We start from the raw sequence: 27,282 nt of genomic DNA on the forward strand, positions 1-27,282 counted from the left end.
GAGGGGGTACATACATTTTCTGAGGGCTACAGAAGTGATCCAGGGATCCAGCCTCTCCCACCCGCGCCGGAGGAAGACAGTGCTGCTCCTGCTGACTTGGCGTCTCCCACACCCCCCTTCTCCCTCGGAGCACCTCGCCAGCTCTGTTCCAGACCGGGCGCTGGAGGGCATTCTTCGCGTGTTCTATCACCTGAGAACATTAGCCAGTGCCTAGGTTGTCTTCTTCTTTCGGCTGTAGTGCCCTAGGGCCTGGGCATGACAGGGAGGGCTGGGTCTGGGTGTGTGTGTGTGTGTGTGTGTGTGAGAGAGAGAGAGAGAGAGAAGGAATGTGAGCCAGAGCACTGAGGGCTTGTGTGTGTCTGAAGACAGGAAAGGACTGGATATTAGGCAGGGAGGGCGAGCGTGTGTGTCTGTGAGAGACCGAGCAGCCGTGCGACCCATGTGTCGCTGTCAGTGTGTGCTGAGATCTGCATCTGAGTAGGGATGATGGGGCAGGATGTCTTTCATCTCCTGTGAATCTGGTGGGGAGGCCTCTGTCCCAGCCACCGGAATGTAGAACAGAGCAGTGGGGGGAGGAGGAAGTCCTCTTTATATCAGGACAGGAAGTCTCTTTACTGAGAGCTTGTAGGTAGCCATGGGCACCAGGAGGTGGGTGATGTGGCCTGACCTCATGGCCCCTTTCCCATTGTGAGAACAAGAAAGGGAAAACAGAAGCAGTGTTTGCACGAGGGATACTGGGACCCAAGTGGCTACGGGATCGTGGGACCAAGTGGCCATGGGATTATAGAGCCAAGTGGCTATGGGATTCCCCACTTGGGATGGCCCTGGGGGATGATCTAGAGAGGATACATTTCATCCATGTAAGAGGCAGATCTGAGGTCCGGAGCGGGGAAAGTCATTTACCTCCTATCACATAGACTTGACCTTGAGCCTACAGGGTCCTCAGGGGCTTGGACTAGAAAAAGGGAGAAAGCCATGGCTGGTTAAGGATTGAGTGGCTGTGTGAGTAGAAAGGGTGGAGGTGGCCAGGGAGGCAATGGTAAAGGGCCTAGATGTGGTCCCACGTCCCCCCCACCCCTCTGGTGTTTTGGGGGCGGGGTTGTTAAAAGGTCTGGGAGAAAAAGACCAGCATTTAACCCATTAGTGGCTGGAGCTGTGCGTCCGTGTCCAGCCCTCTGCAGCATCCGGAAGGAGTCGGAGAGATGCTTGTGGCAGGGAACAGAGGACAAACGGGACATTGAAGTGACAGCCCAGTAGAGCAAATGAGGCCAAAGTAGCAGAGGAAGGTCCATGTGGAGCTTCACCTGAGGGGACACTGGGTAGCCACCTGCCCTCCAGAGCAACCCGAGGGCTGAGGCTTGAGCAGTGCGGCCCGGTGACTAATTATCCAACCCAGCTTCCCTCTAGGTCAGGCTGGCCTCATCCCCGAGACCCTCACCAGACCCTACGCTGGTCCTATTTGTGCCTGAGACAATCTTTCGGAAAGCTCTGCTCTTGCGTTTGAGCTGCTCATTCTGGATCCTGAGCTCCTGACTCCCTAACTCATTTGGGACATGCCTCTGCCACTCCTGGATTTGGTGCTTGTTCTCAGCTATGTGGATTTCTCCCACCCTGGTCCCTGACACTGTTTAAGGTAGGGATTTCTGCAACGGTCCCTCAGAGGGTGCCTTGTTGGGCCCCTTCTGGCCTTGCCTCGAGGGAGGTAAGCTCAACGGAAGCTGCGTTTTGGAGCTCCGGTCCTGCCCAGAGTGGGGGGTGCAGGCTGCGGGGAGCTGTCTGCAGGCAGTTCGGGGTGGGAGAGAGACTCTCGGGATAGGTCTGAGGGGCCATGCCCCGCCTGTTGCAAGAGGTGGGGGAGGATGACGAGTCCTGGGAGGGAGACGGCAGTGTGCGTGGCTCGTGTGTGCACATGTGTGTGCGCTTGCCCGTGTGTGTGTCCGATTAGACGCGGGGAGCGGTCAGCATGACAGAAGTCGAGAGAGCCAGGTGAGGTCTGAGAGAGAGAGAGAGAGAAAACAGGGAAGTTGAGGCTTCAGTATACACATGCTGGTCCTCCCAGATGGCTCCTTTGCAGTGAGAAGTAAAACAGGCGTCTTACTTGGGGATCATCTGCGAACACATCATCAGCTAAGAGGAAATGTCAGTTCAGATCCTCTGAGCGGCGGATGCCAAGTTCAAGAGCCTTATTGGGGAAAGGCGTGTGAAGGATACAGGGGAGAGAGCAGCCTACTAGGCACGGGGAGCCTGCAGACGTGACTCAGTTCTGTCACTTGGGAAAACAGAGGGGGAGGAAGGTGAGGGGTGGCAAGAAGGTTTCAGACCGCACCTCACTTCTAAGAAAGTTTTGGCCAGGCTGGGGTAGCAGTTCCGGAGCCAAGTCACTCCTGGGGGAGCCCTGAATTTGGGGTCGCTGGGCACTAGCACCCCTGCAACGCCCAATTATTGGCTGCCTCTGGTAGGGTGGGCGGGCTCTAGCACCCCTGCAACGCCCAGTCATAGGCTGCCTCTGGTAGGGCGGGCGGGCTCTAGCACCCTGCAACGCCCAGTCATGGGCTGCCTCTGGTTGGGTGGGCGGGCTCTAGCACCCTGCAACGCCCAGTCATGGGCTGCCTCTGGTAGGGTGGGCGGGCTCTAGCACCCCTGCAACGCCCAGTCATGGGCTGCCTCTGGTTGGGTGGGCGGGTTCTAGCACCCCTGCAACGCCCAGTCATGGGCTGCCTCTGGTTGGGTGGGCGGGCTCTAGCACCCTGCAACGCCCAGTCATGGGCTGCCTCTGGTAGGGTGGGCGGGTTCTAGCACCCCTGCAACGCCCAGTCATGGGCTGCCTCTGGTAGGGTGGGGGGTGGGCACCAGCCCCTCCGCTCACCTACTGCTGACAATTTATCCAGACCTTGGATAAATTAATGAAAAAAAAAAAAAAAGCTTCAACCACTGAGTACTTGTACTAACACCTTCCAACTGGTGAACATTACAACAGCTCTAATTTTCTATGACAATTTATCAGAGAAGGATTGTTATTATTTCCATTTTCCATAAGATAGAATCAAAACTCAGAGACGTTAAGCAACTTTCTCCGAGTGTATCAGAGTCCAGTCCGAAGGCAGAAGCCACACAGGAATTGGAATAGGGAAAGTCTTATATAAAGAATTGCAAAGTGACAGGAAATCTTAACTACTAAGGGGTAAAGATAACACTAAAGAAGGCAGAAACGGAGTCTCTACCTCTAGGCTTGAGGCAGGGTACCTGTGAAATAATAACAGATATATTGCTCTTTGCCCCCAGATCCTGACGCTGAACTCCTAAAAACTCTTGCAATTTCCTGAGAAATGGAGGCGATAGGAGCCACTGCCACACAACTACTAAATCCTTCGGATTTTCCGGGTGACAGGAGTGTGTTTTGTTCTAATGATACAGTCCTTGGTGGGCTCCTGCATGGGTCCCGGTCACCAGAAAGACCAAGCATGATTAGAAGCTTGGAATTCTCAGCCCCTCGCCCTACGCGCCAGGGAGGGTCAAAGGGTTGGAGATTGAGTAAAGCTTGATCATGCCTATGGGCTGAAGCCTCCCTAAGAATTCCTAAACTATGGGGTTTGGAGAACTTCCTGGTTGGTGAACACATCCACGTGAGAAGACGGTGGCATACCCCAACCCCACTGGGACAAAAGATGTTGTGCTCGAGACCCTTCCAGATCTCACCCAGATCTCACCTCTTCATCTGGCTGTTCATCTGTATCCCTCATGATATCTTTTATAACCAACCAGTAAATATAAGTAAGGGTCTCCCTGAGCTCTGTGAGCCCTCATAGCACATGATCAAACCTGCACAAGGGGTTTTGGGAGTCCCCCATTTATAGCCAGTTACTCAGACGTATGGGCGACAACTTGGGACTTACGGCTGGCGTCTGGTCACAGGCAGTCTTGTGGGACAATTGGGAAAACCCCTACACGCTTGGTGTCAGAAGTGTTGTGAATAGATGAACACAGTTATGCAAGGAAGGAACAGATTTGGGACAGGACCCCGGTCCCCCCGGCTGAGATTCAGACCTCTCTGGAGCGGGTGTGGCTGCACTCTGCTGGATGGTGGAGAGGTCTACTGAGGCGCCTCCAATGACACCAGCCCCTGGGGTGCAGACAACACTCTCTGGGGAGCTGTCTTCTGGCGTGTGACTGAGACCCCTGGAAGCTGCTCCCCAGAGGGCTGCTATTTGCTGAGGAGCTGCCTTTTGGGGTGCCAGTGAAACTTGCTGAGGTGTGGGCACCAGTGGGACTGGGTGTTCTTTCCATGCTGGCTGCTCTTCACCCCAGGAGCAAAAAAAAAAAAAAAAAAAAAAAAAAAAAGGCAAACCAATAGACCCGGGAAGACCAGAGCCTTCTTCGTGTGTGTGTGTGTGTGTGTGTGTGTGTGTGTGTGTGTGTGTGTGTCCCTCTAGCGCCCTCTACTGACAAAGCCTAGCATTCCACCTGCTGGCCGAAGAGAACTGCTCCCAGGGTCCCGCACCGCCATCACGAAGCCGGCCAATGAGGGTGAGTCCTGGGCTGAGAGGCAACACATTGACTAGTGGCACAGTATTACAGTCGATTAAAACCCAGGTTTCTCTGACACCAAAGCCGGAATTCTGTCCACACTAACACTGGCTGTTTGGGGACCTTAAGTCTTTCCATCCCCAAATCGGCATCAACAATTCTTGCCTCGTAGGGATGCCGTGCGCATTAAAATGAGAAAAGGTACATATGGGCCTGGGATAGTATAGCAGTTCGCTGAGACTTAGAGGCCCACTAGCCTGCCTATTTATAGACTGGCACGCCCTTAACACGGTTAAGAGACTTAAAACATAACCCCCCCCCCCTTTTTTCCCCCTAATTTTGCAGATGACAAAACTGAGGTATTGAGAGAAATGCCACCTGTCAATGGCAGAGCAAAAGTTAGGTCCTGGGCCTCCTGACACCCATTTTATTCCTTTTCTTACTCAACTTTGCCACCTAACATGTGATGTATTATTTTAGGGCTGAAGTCCGGGCGGTGGAGAGGGGGTGGGGGGGGGAGGGTGGTTTCGTATGAGATTCTTTAACATTGGCTGGCCTTGTACCCAGTTGCACAGCCAGAGAACTTTCTTTTGTTTACAAGGAGAAAAAGCTTATTTTGACCCATTCGAGTTTTTCCTGAAAGATCAAAGTCAGAGCTTTTATTTCGTTGGGGAATCGGCGACACGTGACAAGCCAAGCTGATTAACACGTTAGCCTTCTGACGTGGAGAGGGCACACAGATATATTCCATTGCCATAAAAGTGTTCTCTCATTTCCATCCACAGTCTCCTGTTTTGCTTGGAGATCTGGGAACAATAGGCAGCCTGAGTCATCTGAGGAGGGGGCAGTCTTTCTCAGCTCCTTCGGGAGTTTCCGTTTGTGGGTTTACATGTTCTCTTTGTGTGTGTGTGTACGTATGGGGGGGGGCACTCATAAGCATGGTTTCAGCTGTGTCCTCCAGACTGAAAATTCCCAAGTCCTCGTCCTCGGGGCACAGTTGAAGGTCATACGTTTCTGACCACCTTCAGAACCCTGGATCTAATGCCCGCTGGGCGTGTCCACGGGCAAGGCTCCAGGCAGCTCAAACTGTCCCTCCCACCACGAGCTCAGCATCACCTTCCAGATCTGCTGCTGCCGCCTGGTCTCCTGGAGGGGCATCTCTATCCACCAGATGCTCCAGGCAGAGCATCCGATTCATACTCTTTGGTCACCTCCCAGGGCACTTCGAGTTTTTATTCTAACTCCCTGTCAGGGACTACAGCCCTGCTTGAGCTGATCCCTGCTGACCCCTGTCACTCGTATTGTCCCGCTCTTCCTTTTACTCATTTCCTCCCCGCTTCAAGTGCATCGAAGGCTTTCCTGCCCCAGAGCCTTGGTACAAGCTGTTTCCTTTGTCCGATGTACTCATCCCCAGATCCTCAGAGCCCGGAGCCCAGCCAGGGCTGGATTCAGGGTAGAGTTGGTTCTTGTTCGTCTGACCATATAAAAGCGGTCCTCATATTTGAAATTAGTCACATACAATTAGTAAACTTAAAAATAAGGACTCTGGTTTCATAGTGAATGGTAGAAAAGGATGAAAAGTGTGATTGGAAATTATTCTGAAGAACGAACAAAAATTATCATCATGTTTATTTTGTTTTGCATTTAACAAAGTTTAGATTGCGTTGCCATCACATGTGAGAGGCTTACGGTGAGTCAAGAACAAAGCGAATGTTGGTTCCTTTGGTACGGTTTTCCTGATACCATTGTATGCGAGCACAAAATGTGTTGTTTACTTCTGACTTTCGCAACGTGATCAAAGGGTGATTTGTGTAAATAGAGTAAAAGGCGCATTAATTTTTCCTTGATCTTCACTTATGTAAGGAACACTCTCCTTCGAGACATCTATTGTGAGATCATCCTTTTTGATTTTCTTGGCTTTGGTGGCTAACTGGTCATTTATCACGGACTCTGCCTGTGACTCACGCAGATCCTTAGATCACTTTCACTGACTTCGTGACATCTGACGTCTTTTGTACATTTCAGTATGACTTTGAAGGCATTTGTATGGCACGTTCCTTGTGTTGTTAGAGGTGGCACATTTGACCGTAAAGGAGAAGCACTCTGCCCATCCCATCCACTTCTTTGTGGGTCGTAATTGTTAGTGTCAAACAGTGAGAGTCGGTGTGTGTGAGTGTGTGTGGTGCTGCATGAATGCGGGTACTTTTCTAGGTGGTGAGTCCGTTAGTGAATGTTTTCATGTCCAATCTTTTCTTCCCGACCTGACCTCGTAACTGTGGGAATTCTGGTCATAGACCCACAGGCACTGATGACGTCCTGTAGAAGTCTGTTTCTCATAGCTTATACCTTCCCCGTGTCTATTGTCTAACGTTCCTTATACCAGAACCCAGGGGACCTTATGGACCGTCTTTGTCTCCTGGGTCTAATAAATGTCCCTCGTGCTAAAGGTTGGCCAAGGGCCTTTGGACCATTCACAAGGGAGCCCTGGCCACCTGGGAAGGCCCAAGCCATCCTGTCTGGGGCATGCTTTTGTGGGACAAAGAACACGTCCTCTCTTTTTTGCCATTGCCTCTACGGGCCCCACTTCATACAGAACCACAGAATGTTGGGACTGGGATAGACAACGTACTAGGCTCCAACCAACATTTGTTAAGCATCTACCCTGTGCCTGGAATGTTTTCACGTGCTCTGACATTTGACCTTCCCAGCTTTCCTGTGAAGTTGCTCTTTTTTTCATTCCCAATTTTCATTCCCATTTCGTGGGGCTCAGAGAAAGTAAGTCCCTTGTTTCTGGTCCCACAGCTGAGGACTGGAGATGGGATAAGGGCTGTTGTGTCCTACACTACTCAATTTACAAACGAGGAAACTGAGGCCCGGGGATGGGAAAGGACTTACCTAGAGGCACATCAGCAGGGTAGTGGGGGGACCCGCCTAGGCACTGTCCATCTTCTCTGTCTTCTTCTACTTTACATTTGTGCTCACACTGTCATCGTCCAGCTATTGTTTTAGGAAAGGAAAATCAATTTCATACGAAATTACTTAAAAACTTCCAGGCTCTTCCTTAGTTGCACAACCAAATGTTCCGTTTTATTTACAGGCGTATTTTTAAAGCCTTTTTAGACTTCCAGTGATACATTTATTTCATTACTGAATTGGCAACATGTGACAGCTCAGAATTCATATGATTTCTCAAACTTTCAACACGCTTTGACAAGGGGCCTCTATTGTATTGAGATTTCATTGTCCTGAAATAGCCACGAACATTGATCTGTGATCAGACAGAAGTGTCCCTCCAGAAGCCAGGTTTTCTGATTCCAAATCCAGTGCCCAGACTTATACTCTTTATTAAAGAAAGTTACATTTTTTACTGATTAACTTGATAGCTATTGTTAGATAGTACTTGCTCTGTGCCTGGCACTTTTAACTTTATTCTGCCTGTATTAACTCGCGGAATCCTTGGAACAAACCCACACCAGATATTATTATTCCTGTTCTACAAACAGAGGCTTTCACAAGGGCCTGTATTGATAATATTAAACATTCACTTACATATCGTCCCGTTTTTGTAAAGGTTTATTTTCTACTTTTAGCCCCTGAATTGTCTGCTCACCTTGTGGTCCTCTCATGTCCCAAGATGTTAGTAAAATACTGTGGGCTGATAATGCATGAGGCATTCGTTAAGAGACTTTGAGTGTACCTGCCTAACAATGGCTTGCGAAATAGGTGGTTCTGGTCTGGTTCAGTGGCAAACAAACAAAACAGAACAAAAGCACACGCACACACACACACACACACACGAAACAAAACAAAACAAAACAAATAACCCAAACCAGCCTCATCCCACCCTTCTGTGTCTCTTTCTCAGAATGCTGGCTTTTGTCTTTAGGCTTGTTGCCTCATGGTTTAAATAGGGCCACCTCACCTTAAATAGTCCTCAAAGGGCTCTTTTCAAAGAAGGAGGCCAGGGGGCGCCTGGGCGGCTCAGTCGGTTGGGCGTCCGACTTCGGTTTGGGTCATGATCTCGCGGTCCGTGAGTTCGAGGCCTGCGTCGGGCTCTGTGCTGACCGCTCAGAGCCTGGAGCCTGTTTCGGATTCTGTGTCTCCCTCTCTCTCTGACCCTCCCCCATTCATGCTCTGTCTCTGTCTCAAAAATGAATAAATATTAAAAAAAAATTTTTAAAAAGACAGGAGGCCAAGGGGCACCCAGAGATGCCAGAGCAGCGTCTCTCTATCAGGAGAGAACATCTTCCCCCAGAAACCCTCCAACAAATTTCTGTGTTATGTATCCTTTTGTTGCACTCAGTCACATGGCCACTCCCAGTTGCAAGGAAGGGACCTTGTAGCTCTGGTCTCCAGTTGGTAATGTAGGACACTTCAGTTATTTAATTACTGTAACCAACTTAGGAAGCTGTCGAGTTATGTGGAGAAGTTCGACGTCTAAATATGGTTACTTGGAAGTTCGCGATGGGGTCATCCCGTGGTTTGAAAATGCATGGTGAATGAGGACGCTTCCTGCTATATGCAACAACCACCTGCCCAGTGGGGTTTTCGTATGAGTGTGAGAACCACTTCTTCCCCTGTCCTTGTCCCATAGTTTTTGTTAGTGGAAGAGCATAAGTAGCATAAAGGGGCCACTGTGATGCACCCTAAGAACCCTGAGGCTGAAATGGATACAATGTTATTTCAGAACATTAGGATCAGGATGGGATGAACCACCTCGGAGACAGGACTTGTCCCAGGCCCGAGGAAGGAAAAGCAGGTGTGTTAGGAGGATCTTAGCATGATCCTTGAGGGAGGGGTGACTGGGGGCCATCTCTGGGAACTTGGCCCTTCCGTCATGGGAAAAGGCCGCACACATTGTTGGCCTCTCCTGGGAGCCCTCGTAGAGGGAGGCGTCTCTCCGCGGGCTCATCCTCAGAAACTGCCGAGCAGATGTGTGCTTTGGGGAGGTAAATGTTTCCCCTTGTGTCTTATTTTCAAAGATTAGCAGACAGGACCGTAAGATCTCGCCTGCCTGATTTAGAGGTCAATCAGCTGGTAGACCCCAGGGCTGCGTGCCCAGTGCTACCCAGTCTGCTTCTCTGATGGGCAGAGAAGTTTCTTTAGGGGACACCTCGTGGACATGGCAGAGACAGCAAAGTGTAGCACACTCTCCGGTAACGACCGCCTTCTCATGCCTGGAAAGGAACCCAAGTGTAGCAACTGGAGCAGAGCCATGCATGACAGGGAGTCAGGGCTTTGGCATTGACCCATCTGGCAGGTGCATGTCTGGAGCACCTACTCTGTGCAAGTGCTGTGCTAGTGGTCAGCCTCGAATCAGGCTTCCCACCTCCATGTTTAGTGTCCTTTGCTCCATGCACGGGAAAGCAAGAAAGCTGATTAAGGAGGAGGACATTCTACATGCAAGGTATTGTGGTGTGATCTACTTTATTGGTCAAGAAAAGGAAAATCAAAAGCATAAGGTCCGCGTGCAGGGTCATGCAGGTGGGGAGGTGGGGAGGTGGGGAGGTCAGGGATCAGACCCAGAGGAGTCTGCCTCCAAAGCTCACCCTCTTCTGCCTTTACTCCCTAAGCTTAGACTTATTTTGAGGATACTGGGATGTGCTTAAGGGTTTAGACAGGGAGAGCCATGGTTAGGTTTTCAATGCCAAGAAAACCCCTTGGAAATCTTCCTATGTGCAGCTTTAGAGGGGCTGGTGTGCGGCTGGTGTTTGGGAGATCTGAAGGAGGCCGTGTATTTAGGGCACAAGGGATGAGGAGGAGACAGGGTCATAGGACGGAGGACATAGAATCCCCAGAACTCTGTGGGGCCTGATTGGACACGGGGTTATGAGTGGGAGGAAGGTGTCAGGGTCTCAACCGATGCTTAGTGTTTTGAATAATAGCCCTATGATCAGCCCAGCATTCCATTCATATTATGCTTCCTACAAATGACATTGGCTTTTGCTAGGCACTGAATGTCATGTCTCCCCTGTCCGCTCTCCCCCCACCCCATTCATCACACATCCCCACTGTGACAGTATTTGGAGCTGGGGCCTTTGGGAGGGGATTAGGGTCATGAGAGCAGAGTCTTCATAAATGGGATTAGTGCCCTTTTAAAAGGGAGTCCAGGGGCGCCTGGGTGGCGCAGTCGGTTAAGTGTCCGACTTCAGCCAGGTCACGATCTCGCGGTCCGTGAGTTCGAGCCCCGCGTCGGGCTCTGGGCTGATGGCTCAGAGCCTGGAGCCTGTTTCCGATTCTGTGTCTCCCTCTCTCTCTGCCCCTCCCCCGTTCATGCTCTGTCTCTCTCTGTCCCAAAAATAAATAAACGTTGAAAAAAAAAATTAAAAAAAAAATAAAAGGGAGTCCAAAGAGATGTCTTGTCCCTTCTACCAGGTGAACCAAAGAAGGGGCTCTCATCAGACACCAAATCTGCCAGGGCCTTGATCTTGGACTTCCCAGCCTCTGGAACTATGAGAGAGAAATGCCTGTTGTTTGTAAGTGACTCCACTGATGGCATTTTGTTGTAGCAGCCCCCATTGACTAAGAGAGCTTCTGCGCGCGTGAGCCCGGTCCGGCCATCCTGACTGGTGACCCTTTTGTCGTGTGAGCCTTGCTGAGGGTGGTCCTCTTTTGCTCTATCCTCTTACCCACCTTCAGGGCCCTGGACGGCCGCTCTCACCACCTGCTCCCAACTTTACTGTGTTGGTTACGTTGACACTTCCTTCCGCGATGTCAACAACACCTCCCAAGCTTCCGTGGCTTAAAGTAATCCGTTTCTTTCTCCCTCACCTAAAAGTTCAACATAGGTGTGCTTAGTTGGTGGGTGGCTTTCCACCAGGCGGTGAATCAGGACTGAGTTCCCTTCCCTCTTGTGGGTCTGCCAGCCTCTGGGACTCTGGAGATCTATGTGTTCGGCCAGAAGATGGGCAAGGAGAGGATGGAGAAGATACCTGACTCTTCCCTCTGCTTGGCGGTCACGTGTATCCTTGTGCTCATTCTCCCCTGGCCCCCACACCCACCTGGGGGCTCGAGCTCTGGCAAGACAGCCTCTACTTACGTGGCTGCTTCAGTTGACTCCACAGTACAGAAGGACAGGCACAGGTTTGAGCAGAGAGTAGCCATCTGGGCCACCCCTCCCCAGGACAATTTCCAGCTCTAACAGTGAGCCCATAAAAGGCAACACGTCAAGTACCCTTTAAGGGAGGGTCACTTACAAACAACCTTTAAGGGGTTCGGGGCCTATGAACCCCATCACATTATGAAATCAGATAAAGGAGTCACAAAACACTTGAGAAAAACCCTGTTGTGCACGTCAGGTTCAACCATATGGAAATGCCGTTTTGTAGATAAAAAAACAGCCGTGGGTTGGCAATTTCATATGAGTCAACCAAATATACTGGGGAAGTGTTTCCAAGACAGTTTTTCTTAGAACTCTCGCTCATAACTTTGGGAAAAGACTGCATGCTTTATACTCTGCTGGGAGACTCAAATATACTTTAGCCAATTACAGACTTTGAAAACGCCCATACTTAAGAAAATCCTGCATTGTTGAGTTTCTTTAATCAGTGATCTCCTAAGGAAGTGTTGTTTAATCAGTGATTTCCAGGTTAATTTGTGCATAGACTTCTCCAAATGCCTATTAAGCCCTCACAGAATTAGTCTTTTACCTTATACGCTTTGGGAAACTTTGCATGGAACACCCCAGGGAATCCACTAGTGAATCCTTTCATAAAGCAGAAAAGAAAGGGTTTTCCCTACAAAAATCCGCACCGAGCACATTGGTGGAAATGATACGCATTTGCAGAGTGCGGAGTGATCGAATGACTGAACCATCTCTCCGAGCCTTAGGTTTTTCCATCTGCAAAACTAAGACGACAAATGAAACGGAAGGGCCATTTGAAGAGCAGAGGACGGGGTGCAGATGTGGTCCCTTCCTCCTTCTGTGATCGTCCGTGAGATTCAAGAAGGCAGCCACCTGCCACGTAGAGGACACTCCGTTTCAACAGCCACATGTGGGATTGCTTTGGTCCCGACGTGCAAACACGTTTCAGTCCAGCTTCTTGGGAGCTCACACGGATATTTGGGTCTGGCAGAGTTATTTTTATGGGTTCAAGAGAGAAGAAAATAAAGAGCAACATCCTCGTGTTGACACGAAATGGCCTCCCTGCGATTCTGGGCTGGAGGTGGGGGGCAGGGGCGGGGACTGAGGAAGCAGCCGAGCTAAAGAGTCCACATGGAACCACTTTTCCATGGTCTAATCTGGGAACCGGAACGCCTGAGCTTGGAATAGAGTTACGGCTCTGGTTAGAGAATGGATTCACTGGGGCCAGCGTGGCCTCTGGCAGGGGCTTGGACACATCTGTCCTTCCCCTGTCCTGACCTCCCTCTGGCAGCCTCATCTCCAGGGCTGGCAGAACCCCCAGAACGGATCTTTCTCCTGGCCCCCAGCAAGGCTCTTCACTTCCAAACATGTGGGACTGGTTTGGCCACGTGAGCCCGAGTCCCCTCTGCAAGGGGGGCCTCGCTGGGACGGATCTTTTTCCACCCTGCACACTTGTCACAGCACCTGGTCCTTCTGCAGGACCCCCACACTCAGGGCTCTTTCCAACACGAAGAGGGCGCAGGTCAGGGTCCCTACGCTGTGCCTGCTCTTCAGGTTGCTGGGGGGCTGGTGCCTTTCGTACGCCCTCCGGCCAGCAGCCATGTAGGGCCTCCAGAGCCAGAAAGACCAGGTGTGAATCATGGCTTGGCCATGTCATCTTGGACAGGTACCCTAATCTCTTTGAACCTTGAGTTTCTTCATCTGTATAATGGGGATAATTACGGTCATTTCGTCTGTCGTTCAGTGATCACACACTCACGGAGGGGCATCACTCTGCACTCCAGGCACGGGACACACAAAGACGAACTACAGTTGGTTTCTGCCTGAAGCAGGTGGTATTCTCCAGATAAAAAAAAGAATGTGAAAGGAAATGCCAGGCCTTAGGGTGGGCAGCCACAACACGATGGAGTGAAAATAACTGGGGCTTTAATGCAGACGTACGTATGCTGATTTCCAGCTCTGATGTTAAGTTGCTCTGTGACGTTGGGCAAGATGTGCTTTCTCGTCCTCAGCTATCCCATCTGTACAGTGAGGAGGTTTAACTAGATGCCCTTTTTGTCTCTGACGCTCTATGATTGCATGAAATCACCAGTAGAGGGCAAAAGAAGAAATAAATTAGTTGAATCGTCACTTGATGTCATGTAACTAAGCCCAGGGGGTGCTGTGGCCCTTCTAATTCTATTCCGGACATTGGGTCCAGCTTGGTACCGAGCTGTGGAGTTTCAGACTCTGCCCTCCCCTGTTTATAGAGTCCTAACTCTCTCTTTCCTCCTTTCCCCTTTCTCCCTTTATTGTTCAGCCCTTTATGGGTGTTTCCACTCTCTTTCTCTCCAGCTGCTTTCGGGGGGAATGCTTTTCCTGTACTCTTCCCCTCTGTCTTGTCCAGCAAAAACAGCTCCCCGCCCCCCGCGGCTTCTCTCTCCCCTAGTTCATCCCTCTGCACAGTGTACCTGCCGAGTTCTGTGGTTCAAGTTGTGCAGATTGTTGTGGTAATCCTCGGATCGATTTTCTAGGTGGGTAAGATGGTTTGGCATTGATTTAGCTGCATTTTGGGGATGAGAGAAGCAGAAGACTTCCATGCTGTTCTGCCATCTTGGCCCCTCTCCGGACATTATGTGTTGAAGACATGTCAAGGTGTCCTGTGTGTTCTTGAGGAAGAGCCTGAGATTGGGCATCCAAAAGACTTCGTAAATTTAATCCTACACCTGCCACTTATGGGCTGAGTGACTTTGAACCAATCAGTCAGTGTCTCTGAGCCTCCATTGCCCATTATTAAATTTGGGGCAGATGTACACTTTGCAGTGTTGTTGTAAGAATTAGAGATGGCAGAGGCACAGCAGAGCCTCACTCCATGGTCCTGTGATCCAGCAGACTGAGTCCCTGGAGAGCAGGCCTTGCATCTCGCCCACTGGTCTCTGCAGGGCCCAGCACGGGACTGGACAGGGGAAGATCTTCAGTGAACATTTACTGAATGACTGAGTAGGTTTCATGTGCCGTGTTTTGTAACCTGGGCCTCAAACAAACATAGTTTCCTCTGTAGCAGGTGGTGAATAGCCAGGAAATGGAAAGAACTTTAGACCCAGGTACAGGCCTGAGACATGGCTTATATAGTATGGATTCTCCCTATTAATATGGAAGTCCTTGGGCAAGTTGTGGTACCTCCTGGTACCCTGGGACCCCAGTTGCCTCATATGCAAATTATCTTCCCTACGTTGCTGGGTTCCAAGGCGCTCCAAAGAATTTGCGAGTGTGAAAGTCCTCTGTCAACTCTGAAATGCCATCCACACGGAAATTGTTCTTGCCAGAAGCATGCCTACAGAGCGCCACGAAGCTGTTGACATCTGCCATCTGGTGTTGGAAGGTCAGATGGTCCAGCACTCGGGCGTGTGAGCTTCTGGGATTTCACATGTGGGGAACATCGTCAGGAGACAGCATTTGCACTCCCTTTGTCCCAGGGGAGCAAATGTGCTTGGCTCACTGTCCCCATGGATGTTAGTGGAGCATTTGAACAACACAAGCAAGGCTTCCAGAGTATCCGAAAACAATGTTGACTTTTGTCCTGTACTGGAGAGTTTTCATAGCATCTTTACACCTGTTATCTTCTTCTTATCTTTATTTTTTATTTGAGAGACAGAGAGAGTGAGAGAGAGAGAGCGAGAGGGAGCATGAGTGGGGGAGAGGGTCAGAAGGGGAAAGAGAGAATCTTAAGCAGGCTTCATGTTCAGCATAGAGCCTGATGCAGGGCTCGATCCCACGACCCTGGCATCACGACCTGAGCTGAAATCAAGAGTCAGACGCTCAACCGACCGAGGCACCCAGGCGCCCCTCTCCTTCTTTTAATCTTCTGAGTGATTCTGGGACGTTGGTGCCGTTCCTATTTTATAGGTGAGGAGAATGAAGCCCAGAGAGGCACAGAAATGTGCGGAAGGATATGGGGTAGTTAGGGGGCAGAGCACCCCATGCTCTCTGATCCTAGGTCTGACACCTACCCCATCCTTTTACTTTCCATGAAGAAAACGTTCTTCAAATCACCCGGGGAACAGAAAGTCTTGTACCTGATTTGTCTTGCTGTTCTCCAAGGAACTTAGCCTTCGTTGAGAGCATAATAGGTATTCAGTGTTAGAATTGTGGCCTCGAAGAACGTGGCTTTTGGCCTCAGGCAGATCTGTATTCACATACCGCTCAGCAACTTGTTAGCTGTGTCATCTTGGGCAAGGCACTTTGTTCTCTGGTCTTCACATCTGCAAGGTGGTGAGCATCGGGCTGGGCTGTTGCATCGGTGGAGAGAGCATACACAGTGTGCTGAGTACTGGGGCTGATGCATATTAGGTATCTAATTAACACAGGGCTCTGTGATTGACAAAAGCTTAAAAGACTGGCCTTTCAACTCTTTCACTTGCGTGGGACAAATGAAGGGTGATCTTGAGAACTCACTTTAACTGCTCCCCTTTTCCCTGGCACACATTTAGTTTTAAAATCCACACATGCAGAAGAGGTGAGGGGACCCACGTGCCTCTGATTCATTCACGCCTAAGTCAGCAGGCGTTGTGCGGTCAGACGCCTTCGCTAGGCTGCCTCCTCCATGGCCTCACCCTCCTTGGCCTGTAGAGACAGACGTGTCCTTTGCCTCTAATCCAGGGGAGCTCCCACACGGCGTCCAAAACAGGGGACTTGCCCAAACTCACCCGGACAGAGGAAGGTGAAACCTCTGCTCATTCTCGGTGCAAAGTACCCTGATACCTCGGGCGGCTGGCAGCTAGGTACCGGGTGTACAAACGGTATGGTCCTCTGTGTCAAATGGGGTTCACAAAGGAATGATTAATGTACCCATTTTACAGATGGGGAAACAGGCCCAGAGAGCCATTTATTGAGCTTGTATCATGTGGCAAGTACCATGCTAGGTGTTATGAGGGATACGGAGTTGTAGAAACTGAGGCTCCAGGATACCAGGTGATTTGTTCAGAGGTCACGCTGTGTACTAGTTACTAAAAGTTAAGGTGCCCCAAGGGAGACCTCAGAATGCGGTCGCCAAAGCAGGATCAAAGTGGACTGGCCTCTCACACAGCAGTGTGCTCCAGAGGTGGGCCAGGGGAGCCAGAGTTCCTTCCAGTCTCGCTGTTGGGGTGTCACTTTGTTCCTTCATTTGAAGATCTTTCACTGCCACCACCACATCTGCGCTCCGGTCCACGGGAAGGTGGAGAGAAAGGAAGTAGAGAGAAGCGACTACATTTCCCAGGCTCCCTTGCAGCCAGCTCCGCTTTATTGGTGAGGCACAGCTGGGTGCAAAGGAGCCTGGGAAATGTAGTCACTAGCCTGGTGACTGTTCGCCCAGCCCAAACTCGGAGAGTGGAGGTGTCATATTCATACCTGTCTAGCCCTCCCTGGTGCCAACAGTGAGTGGCAGGGCTGGGTTTGGAACACACATCTGTCTGCTCTTTCCGTCTCTCTCCGGCCCTTGGGGAACGGGGCGGCTTCCTTCCCTGGACGTCTGCTACTCTCTAGTATCCTAACCATCTTGGCCCATTTAGTCAGACACCTGCCAACGTTAGCATGATAGGCAGGCACCTGCCGTTTGCAAGCACACGTTGCTTTCACACGTTGTTTCAATTAGTCTTCAATCAGACTGAAAGTCTGTGTGTAGAAATGTTGCAAGGGGTCGGTTGATTTGACATGCTCAGTGGCCCTGGGTGTGAGGGTCTGACATTTCAGCTTCCCAGCTCGTCCCTGTATAGCTCTGTGCTTAAGAGGTTGGGGTCCACATATTCCCTTCAAAATAAAGTACGGTACTTTCAAAATGGATAGACAATCGTCCAGCCGTTGCAAAGAACAGGGCAGATGTTTATATACTGACCTGGAAGGATTGCCCAGCCGTATCGGTCAGTGGAAAATGAAAGGTACAGAACACCATCTACAGTGTGCTACAGGTGGGCAAGCATCACCTATTTGTCTCTGTTAGAGGAAAAGACCTCTTGGAAGATCTGAAACAAATGATAACAGGGAACGAGATGCAGAAAGACCAGGAGCAAGACAAACGTACCCATTCTGTACATATCTTTGTACCTGTTGAATGTGGTACCATGCGAACATATTTCTTGCTTTTAAAAAAGGTAAAAACAAAAATAAAAACCAGGGGCGCCTGCGTGGCTCAGTCAGTTGAGTGTCCGACTTCTGTTCGGGTCATGATCTCACGGTTTGTGAGCTCTGCATTGGGCTCTGTGCTGATGGCTCAGAGCCTGGAGCCTGCTTCAGATTCTGAGTGTGTCTCTCTCTCTCTGCTCCTCCCCTGTGCGCTCTGTCTCAAAATAAATAAACATTAAAAAAAATAAATAAAAAATAAAAACCAGATTTTGGGGTATGGGGAGATAACTAGATGACCCTGGGGATGTGCCTCAACCTCTTTGGCGCTCTGGTTTTTTGATTGGTCAAATGGGGAATAAAAATCACAATGCAGATCTGCCTCACATGAGGATCAAATGCGGTAATGGCCGTGAAGGGCCTACACAAAGCAGAACAAGTCACTTGTGCATGGTAAGCATGAACTATCATCATTATAGTTCCTTATTGGGAGAAACTGTCTCAAGGAATCTCACTCAAGTTTGGGTATTCTCTCTGGCCTTAAGAGTGCTCTTGGCGAGGTGGAAGGAATCTTCATTTCTGCTGTCCTTGAGAAGTTCTCTCTTGGAAACTAACACAAGGAAGTTGGCAAGGCACCCAAATGCTAATCTTCCTGGTTCAGGAAAACTAGAATCTGGGAGAGGATTGTCCATCCCTGGACAGTGCAGGCTCTAATAGCATCTGGACCCCTACTGACCTTTGGAGACACCAAGATCATTCGTTAAAGCCCCTCCTTAGATGTGTGGAGTGACAGGGCCAAGAACAGCCCAAATTCACACAACAAATTAGTGACAATGCTGGGCCTGGAGCCCTGGTTTCTCTCTAAACTTCCTAGGAATGCTGCCAGGTTAAGCCTACTGCTCTAACCAATACTGAGCTATGTGCCTTACAGGAGTTTGTTCTGACCCATTCACTCTGCAGACATATTGAACACTGCTGTGTATCAGGCCAGTGCAGAAGGCTAGGGGTAGGGATTCAACGATGGCTAGACCTCATCCTCTTTCTGAGGGATAAGCCAGGGGGTGATGGTTGGAGGGGGTGGGAGGGAATAAGTTCCACTTGAGAGAGAAGAACAAGGTCTTGACCTCAGAGTGGGGAGAGTTCACGTGAGGACAGGAGAATCAGAGTTGCTGTGTAGTCATCCAGGTTCATTCATTCACTCCCTCGTTCTAGGAACTTTCTCTGGAGGAAGAAAGGATATAAATACATATTGATTACTCTTGTAGACATAATGCTTCAAGTTTTCAAATACCTTATCTGATATAAAACAATAAAGAGACAATCTAACATAGTGGAAAGATTCCAAACTAGACTGTCAGACAAATCTGGGTTTAAATCCTGGTACTACCACATTTTTAAGCGGTGGAACTTAAGAAAAAAATCAGTTAACTTCTCTTAGCCTGCTTCCTTATCTGTCAAATGGGGTTAATAATCAAAGAATTGCCATGAGAGTTGAAAGAGATGATGTTTGTAAATTATTCCACATATGGCTTGGCACAGAGGAGGCGTTAAATAAAAATGCTGGCTCTCTTCCCTTTCTGTATCATAGAGAACTTTTTTTAGAGATGAATAATTGCCTATCATGGCTTCTAGAATTGGGCTGTATTTTCTGAAAAGTGAGTACTAATCTAGCATAACCCTCTTGACGCTTTGCTTACCTAATCTTTCAGGATGAAAGGATGGGATGGCCTCTTTCCCTTCCATATTATTAAAGTACATCCCACTGTAGCTGGACTTAATTCATAAGCTACATTAAAGAAAACTCTGCCCTGGGAAGTGTGGCTGTCCTCTTTTGGGATTTGGACTTCTGTTTTCTCTGGAGCTGGAAGGCCAAAGCTGTGGAAGATCATGCCAGATTGGCCTTGGGCCCCACATGCCTACCTTCCTTAGAGTTCTCAGGTGGGGCATTATAATGGGCTGAGTTGTGCCCTTTCTTGAGGATGTGTTGAAGTCATAACTCCACGTATCTCGTAATGTGGCCTTATTTATAAAGAGGGTCATTGCAGACGTAATTAGTTAAGATGAGGCCACCGTAGAGCAGGGTTGGCCCTTAATATAATGTGGCTGATGTTGTTATAAGAAGACCAGGTGAAGAGAATGCCATATGACAACAGAGGCAGAGATTGGAGAGCCTTATGTTTATAAGCCAAAGAAGGCCATGGAGTGATGGCCACCACCAGAAGCTGGGAAGAGGCACAAAAGGATTCTACAGGTTTCAGAGGGAGAATGGGGCTGTGAATGTCTGATTGTGGACTTCTAACCTGCAGAACTGTGACACAATACATATCTGTTGTTTCAAGTCATCCAGTTAGTGGTGCTTTGTTATGGTGGTCCCTAGGAAGCTAGTAAGGTATTAAATGAGTAGATATTCCCTCCGTATCTTCAAAGTTCAGAAACGGAACCCCCAAACTTCCTCATTTTTCCAGCACCAACAATATAGTGTAGGACATAATAGAGGTAGCACATGCATCAGAGCAGTGGGAAAATGGATGGCTATGGCTGGGAGCAGTCCCACAGCTGCTGAAGGCAGTCTGCGCTTGAACTTGTGTCTCGATGCCTCGCCAACTGCTTGCTCCACCAGAACAATAACGATAGGTACGAGCGAGTTCCCGGGTTGTGAGCCTGGGCTTTGGAGTCTCTCTGCCTCAGTTTTCTCCCTTGTGGTTTTTCGCCTAGTCTAAAAATAAGCATTCAATAAATGTTGGCTACTACTGTCACTGTTATCGTTGTCATAGTCTTGTGTCATACGTTAAGTGGCTCACACGTATGATTTCAGTTAATTCTTACCGTAGGTCTTGAGGTAAATGTTCCTATTCCAGGTTTCCTGATAGGAGGCTGAAGGTTGGATAATTGGCCAAATTACAGGAACAGGAAGATGGCGGCTCTGGCCCACAAACCGGCCACGCAGCCTCTTGTTGACCCCTCAGGGCTCCTTTCAGCTATTTTCGTTCAGACTCAGCTTTGGGCCTCAGCATCAGCCACTCACTCCAGGACAGCCTTAGGCCTTCAATTTTCTGACTCAGCTGTACTGTCTGGCCAACCACAGGTTCTGCCTGGAAATGTCAGCTTTCCTCGATTAGTGTTTTATTCTTTGAAAATATCTCTCTTGCTAAAATATAATATTGAGCATGGTGAAATCATGACTTGCCTACAAATATAACGGGAATATGTGTGAAAGATGTTGTTTTCACTTACTAATTAATGATGGAACTAATGAGAGATTAAATGAGAATTTGACTTCCAGAAATTTATAGTCTCTTTCAGACAAAATCCGTTTTGATCACTAGGACCAGGGATTATTTGCATTGCCATGGACCAAGGAACATTTACATTACTATTAGTTTTTTAGAAGTTAAGTTTTATCTCCCTGATAAAAGTTGTAAAGTAACTGAATCAATAAAAAACAATCAAAGGTGTATAGAATCTGGTAGTTCTTGGACCACTAGACGATGCTCAGATTCAAATGTAAAAATATCCAGTAATGTCTTTTGCCCATTTCCAGTCTTGGAAAGAATTTCTTGATACTGTTTTTCTTTTTAATGTGTGTAAAGCAAAAGGGTTTCTATCCATGAGATATACAGAACTCCTATAAATTACTAAGAGACAGCTGACCCCAAAGAAAAATGGGCAAAGGAAGTTAAACATTCAGTTTATAACATAGCCAATAAAAATGAAAAGATGCTTAGCCTCATTAGTAATCAAACAAATGCAAATTAAAACTATAATAAGATACTTTTGTATGCCCACCCAGATAAAATTGGTAAAAATTTAAAAGTCAAGCATTAAAGGGGCGCCTGGGTGGCTCAGTTGGTTAAGCATCTGACTTCAGCTCAGGTCATGATCTCATGGTTCGTGGGTTCGAGCCCCGAGTCAGGCTCTGTGCTGACAGCTCAGAGCCTGGAGCCTGCTTCGGATTCTATGTCTCCTTCTCTCTCTGCCCCTTCCCCACTTGCACTCTGTCTCTCAAAAAGGAATAAACATTTAAAAAAATTAAAAAAAAAAAAACCCAAGCATCGGCGAGAATACAGAGTCCCGGTCATTCTTACATGATAAGAGTTTAAATTGGTAAAATCACTTTGGAAAAAAAAATTCAGCAATATAGCTAATAAAGTTGAAGATGTGTACGCCCTATTAGAAGAGAATCTACTTGTAGTACATGTCCCGGAGAAATTCCCAGAGATGTACATAGATAGACACGTGCAACAATGGTTGTGGCAGCCTTATCGGTAATGACAAGTCATTGGGAATGACCTAAATGTCCATCCTCAGGAGGATCGATAAAACAAGTTGTGTTGTGTTTCTGTATTCATACAATGGAATACACACTGCTTTAAAATGAAGTTGAGTTACACACATCAAATGAGGATAAATCTCAAAAACCATGTTAAGTGTAAGGAGCAGGTTGTAGAAGAACCAATGTAATTCGCGAAAATGTTAAAACCTACTAGACCAGGATTCCTGTCTTACTAGCACCTGTGTGATAGGAGTGTAAGAGTACGAAAGGGAATGTTACCCGCAAGCTTCAGGACAGCGGTTTCCTCTGGGATGCAGGGAAGGGAATGAGATGAGGGAGGGTGGCCTCAACTGCACCTGTAATACTTACATAATAAGTTTGTATTTCATTTCCCTTTGGTTTAAAAGTCCAGAAAATAAAGCTTTTCCACGCGTAGTTAGAAAAAGTTGCATTGCTCTAAAGAACCTCTTAAAAAAAAACCTAATAAACAAATGCAATGGGTTGGTCCTTGGGAGAGTCAGTGCAGTGAGCACTATTCACTGGAAATCGGATGATCATTTAAGTGCAGAGGAAGCCACTGAAAGGCTCTTAGTTGAGGAGTGCTCCCAGTCTTGGCTGGCAAGGGCTTTGGGGACTTGTCCCCTTCCCCCATTTCCATCCGCATCTGCCCATCCCAGCCTTAGTTTTCCTCAAGTTACTTCACACTTCTGGTAGGTTCCCAGTTACATCATGCCACTTCACAGCTCGGTGCAATTGCTCATGGTTTCCTCTGCCTGGAACATTCTTCCTCCCACTTTCTTTCTGGCTGATCTTCCTTCCAGAGCCCGCTAAGGCAGTGCTCTCTCTTAAGAGGATGCCCTTGTTCCCTCGGGATGAGTTAGGGTCCCCTCTGAACTCCCCGAGATCCTTTGATTTTGTGCCATAGCCATATCTAATCTTTGTCTTTCCAGCACCCCGGGGGAGTCGCTGGGTCGTAGTGTTTAGGAAAGGGAAATACTGTTTGAGCAAGAGAGTGTAAACTGGGTGTTTGCTCAAGGACCTCAAGGCACTACGGGTGTTCAACAATGGCTCACATGGTCATACATCAGCATTTCAGCCTTTGGAAGGCTTGGCCGAGACCTTGGAAAGGGGTAGGCTGGGGTGGAGGAGAGGAGTGAGCTTCAGAAGGAGACCACAACCGTGGGCCCAGACCTAAGAACCTCCCCCGTCACCACTCAGCAGGTCAGAAACTGGGTGGACGAGAACCCGTCTCTTCATTCCACGCCAGGGCTCTTCCTTTCGTTCCACCTTCTGTGGCTTGAGAAAACAGCTGCTCTGGATTGTCTTAGTGAAAACTCAACATGCGAAACAGGAAATGACTCCCCGGTCCTGGGGAGTGAAACTGGGTCAGCTGAAGCAGGTGGCTTAGAAGAACCAAAGATAAGAGGCACCGGAGGACGGACAAACCTCAGGAAAGCAATATTAAACCTGAACAGGGTCTAAGAAAGCCTTCTGTAGTTGAATGGAGTTAAAGTGAGTTTGGTTCCAAAGGGTCTGGTGACCCTTCTAAATGTCCTAATGCATCTGAATATTGGACTGCATCCCAGTAGATCTGTCCCTGAGGACCATCTAGGGATGGGCTTTTGTGCACAAAAGAAGGGAATGATGAATTATCACATAGATGCTGCTGGCCAGGTGTTTATCACTGGAGACAGAATAAGACGGAGGCCATAAACAAGCTACTTGAGGAGAAATGTGGATGGTTGTGCTTGATTATCTTTGAATCTCAGGGCCAGCCCAAGACCTGGAACATGGCAGGTTTTCACCAGGGTTTGCTGGATGATTGGATGAGCTCTGGAGAAATCCCATGACTGGAAAAATCCTCACCAATCCCATCTCATGTATTGGGCTTGAAAGAATGTTGGTGGAAAAATATAAAACAAGACTTCCTGAAAGAGTTTTGACATCAAGCTGACCAGAAACATGCCACACCCGTATCACCAGCTGGTTTAAAACCAAGGAAAGGCTCAGCAATATTTTTAATGGTTAAGAATTAGGGGTTTGGGGGTTATGATGGTGGCTTTCCAGCACTGCCTGATTTAACCACCCCCCTTCCCATGGAAATACTCCCAAATACGCAATAAGATATAGTGTTGCAACAGTCTGGAAAGGATGACTTCCATGAATAATTTTACAGGTCTCTGGGAGAGATTTTTCTCTGACCACAGCGTTGATGGGATGAGATTGAGAAATAACTCGCTTTGACCTCAGAAACAGAACCACAGCGCTAGGCCAGAATGTCCAAATGTCCACCTGTGTACCAGACTGTCTGACCTCCCATTGCTTGGGAACAGTCTTCTAAATAGAGTAGGCAGGCTCACTTCCCACTGTTCCCACTGTCCACTCGTGGCTTGATTTCTCCAGCCATTTGGTAATGATTGCTCCCAATCATGCACCATCCTGGGAAGGCAAATTGGCAGTGGGAGGGGCACAGAAGGAAGGGCGTCAGGAGCACAATGCTCTGGGGAAAAATGCTTAATTGAGATTGGACATTTGAATTTTTACGAATTTTTCTCTTTGTATTATTTTCATTTATGACTGAAAGAGCTAATATTATTTAGCATTGGTATCTAACTATAGAGGAAAGGGAGATGGGTATCTGAGTATAACACTGATAGCTATTATTTTTATAGTCTTCTACAACTTGAAGAATAGTGCCACAGACTATTTCAACCCCCTCCCCACTTTTGCTACCACTATTTCCACACCAACAAACCCATATTTATGGAGCTCTCATTACCCCATCTCTTGACCCTACAGAACCATCATCCTGTCAACCACCGTGTGGAGATAAGGACTCTTAAAGGTCCTGCTTTGTAGGGGCGCCTGGATGGCTCAGTTGGTTAAGGGTCCGACTTTCAATTTTGGCTCAGGTCACGATCTCACAGTTCTTGAGTTCGAGCTGTGAGTCAGGCTCTGTGCTGATGGCATGGAGCCTTCTGGGGATTCTCTGTCTCCTCTCTCTCTGCCCCTCCCCACCCCTCAAAAATAAGTAAATAAACATTAGAAACAAGATCCTGATTTGTAAATGAGGGAAGTGGAACGGAGCAGTTGTTATGGCCTGAGGTGTGTGCCTTCGCCCTAACCCCCAATGTATTGGACGAGGGGCCTTTTGGGAAGTATTTAGATGTAGATGAAGTCACAGGGGTAGGGACCCGTGATGAGAATAGCGTCCTTATAGGAAGAGACACCAGAGCTCTCTCCTGCTCTCCGCCATGTGAAGACACAGCAAGGAGCAGCCACCTGCAAGCCAGGAAGGGGACCTTCACTAGAACTAGACGCCTTTATCTTGGACTTAGCCTCCAGAGCAGTGAGAAATAAACGTTGGTTGTTCAAACCACTCAGACTATGGCATTTCGCTCTAGGAGCCTGAACGAAGACAGTGTTCAAATCACAAAGCCACGTGGGAGGCAAGAGCTGGGCTGTGAACACGCTTGCCTCTTTGAAACAAAGAGCTTCAGAAGCAAAGGACAGATGTAGACCCCTTTCATGGTCTGAGCGTTGTGGGGTATTCGAAGCGAAGAAATACCAAAGCCGGGTGACAAAAATAACATCTATGTTAAGGGCTTATATTTGACAAGTTAGCACCTTTAACACCCAAACCACATTTCGTTAATTTGTTCTGTTTCTCAGCCTGAAAAAGTATAACAATTAAAGCATTTTTGGCAGATGTGAAATCTTAGATGTTATTGTGCAAAACAGTGCCATTTAAAATTTTGAAGGAGACGGCGTTATGCCAGAGAAAACAGAAATAAATAAACGGATTGTGAGTGATGCATGGCTATGGCTCGCTAACTGTGCTATTGAAAGACATTTTGCAGATTAAAAAAAAAATACTATTTCATGATAGCCCACAGGTGACTGGCAAGGTGACACAAATTTGAGCAATGTGGCAAGCAACTTCCGCAATGCTGTTAATGTATTTCTGTGGCTGTACGTCAGGACCAGGGCAACAGGCTCTCCCGATTGGCCCTAATTGGCTTTGTGGCTTTCCAACTGGGTATTCACCTCTCTGGCCCTGCTTTTCATCAGTCACGACGTGGAAGGCTGAGTGTCGGACATCCGCATCCCTCGTGTCATCGCTCGTCAGAGTTATTTCCCGAATTTGGCTTGTCTGGGTCTTCACCTGCAAATACGACGTGCTGGTCAGGAGAACCTACTGTGAGTGTTCTACCAGATCAAAGAGCTCATGGACTCTCTACAGACCATGTAGAAATGACATGAGGGGTCTTATGTTGCTGCGGCTATTGCCACTACTATTATGCCACCACCGCCACCACCACCACCACCGTGACGTGTGCCCAAGGGAAACGAACTGGTCAGCCTGTAAGAGCAGCCTGGCCTCCCTGAGGGTGGCAGCTTACAACCTCCAAACCGAACTCGTAGCTCGCTCCAGCGATGTCCAAGCCATCAGGAAATAGTTTCCCTGGCATTCGATGTAGAAACAGTAGAATTTCCTCCCCTGAGAATTGCAGGGCAACCCAAAAACTTTGCTAAAGAGGTGCCCACAGAGACTCGGGAAATGAGAAAAGGAGGGTTGTCTTCTGAGCGTTTGACTGTGAATCAAAACGCTGTGGACTCAAACACGCAAAAGCCCCACCTTTGGAAAGTAGAGCAACTCGAAGACTAGATGACCACTGACATAGTTAAAGCAGCAGCAAGAACGTCGGCAAGTCAAAAGATATAAGTAAAAATTGGGCACGGAGGCAGGACACGCTCAAACTCGGTCCAGGAGAGGCATCCAAATCTTCAAAACCAAGCACCAGGTGTGGACACGGTGAGGCAACAGTCCCTGTTTCCTGAGCTCATGTTCCCTGCTGGAAGAGTGTTCAGTGCCTTTCAAACAATATCTCATCTACTATTTGAAACAGCCCTAGGAAGCAGGTATCACTACTGCCATTTTATGGGTAAGGAAATTGAATTGAGGGTCAGAAAGGGTACACAGACCGCTTAGGGTCACAGAATGGATGAGTTCGGGAGCTGGAACCAGATGCAGGCTATACAGCTCCTGAGATTCCACTCCGAACTGCTGTGAGCACCTGCTGGCCCTGCCACAGGACCATCCACTCTCTCTTTTGGGCCAGTCTCCCAAGAACATAGAACTAGATGGCTTCTTGGTGAATAGTAGGTGCTAATAGATTGGAGTGTTTCCCCCAGGTTCATAGGCTGAAGCCCTAACCCCCAGTGTGATGGTATTAGGACGTGAGGGTCTTTGGGAGGTGATTAGGTTTAGATGAGGTCATGAGGATGGGGTCCCCTGATGGCATTAGTGGCCTTGCAAGAAGAG

The 27,282-nt window shown here is 48.5% G+C and overlaps 2 long non-coding RNA genes across 2 annotated transcripts in view; one reads left to right on the top strand and one right to left on the bottom strand.

The window, feature by feature from the left end:
• Nucleotides 1-867: 867 nt before the first annotated feature.
• The window catches only part of LOC113599341 (uncharacterized), a 36,369-nt gene continuing 9,954 nt past the window's right edge, over nucleotides 868-27,282 (top strand). The window contains exons 1-2 of the long non-coding RNA XR_008294896.1: nucleotides 868-1,633; nucleotides 4,431-4,566. This is a non-coding gene — a long non-coding RNA (uncharacterized LOC113599341). The remainder of the gene's footprint in view (nucleotides 1,634-4,430; nucleotides 4,567-27,282) is intronic.
• LOC113599342 (uncharacterized) lies at nucleotides 10,860-11,668 on the bottom strand. Its single transcript, XR_003420163.2, has 3 exons — nucleotides 11,564-11,668; nucleotides 11,158-11,295; nucleotides 10,860-10,974 (listed from the first exon to the last, which is right to left on the bottom strand). It is a non-coding gene; the product is annotated as an uncharacterized LOC113599342 (long non-coding RNA).

The sequence above is a fragment of the Acinonyx jubatus genome, chromosome C1 (assembly GCF_027475565.1).
Source record: "Acinonyx jubatus isolate Ajub_Pintada_27869175 chromosome C1, VMU_Ajub_asm_v1.0, whole genome shotgun sequence".
NCBI lineage: Eukaryota > Metazoa > Chordata > Mammalia > Carnivora > Felidae > Acinonyx > Acinonyx jubatus.